Source organism: Pocillopora verrucosa, chromosome 11 (genome assembly GCF_036669915.1).
Source record: "Pocillopora verrucosa isolate sample1 chromosome 11, ASM3666991v2, whole genome shotgun sequence".
In the NCBI taxonomy this organism is placed as follows: Eukaryota; Metazoa; Cnidaria; class Anthozoa; order Scleractinia; family Pocilloporidae; genus Pocillopora; species Pocillopora verrucosa.
In genome coordinates, this window is record NC_089322.1 from 1,272,501 (window position 1) to 1,273,146 (window position 646).

Here is a 646-nt window from a genome sequence, read left to right on the forward strand (position 1 = left end):
ACAATGAAGCTGCTCTAAAATCTGATGGTATTCACTTCCCTTTACAACGATATATGTCAATTACACGATATTCTCTTCACCATCTGATTCCAAACACATTGAAATACATGATCACACACATTTATTTTGTTTTTTAGAAAATTTTAACATGCTGCTTAAGTTGTTAGGTTTAAACCAAACTTCTTAAAGCACTTGCTGTACCTTCTGCAAATGTTACTATTCTGACATAACTCCACAATGCATTCATACATGTTCTGACTATTTCCTTTTGGTAAAATTATACTTACAAGTGCACTAATGCCATTGGTGTGTAGTGGCTGGAGGTTGTCTGCAATTACAGGGCATTTTTTTCTGATGCTTTTTATGCTTGTTTCAATATTAAATTTTTTTAAATTATTTGTGCTCATACCCCGTGGGAATAATTTTTTAAAAAATATATGGTTTAATTGCTTTCAGTCTGATTTTTTCAGTTATCAATACATCACATCATTGTTATTATAATTAACAAAATAACAATGTTTAATTTAGTAAGCAGTCTATTGCTCCAGATTAATTTTTAATTTGGATCTAATTTATTCTCTTTCTGGAATAAATGTATATTTCTTATCAGATGATCGTTTTGACCACCCTGCTTCTCAGCCAAGAG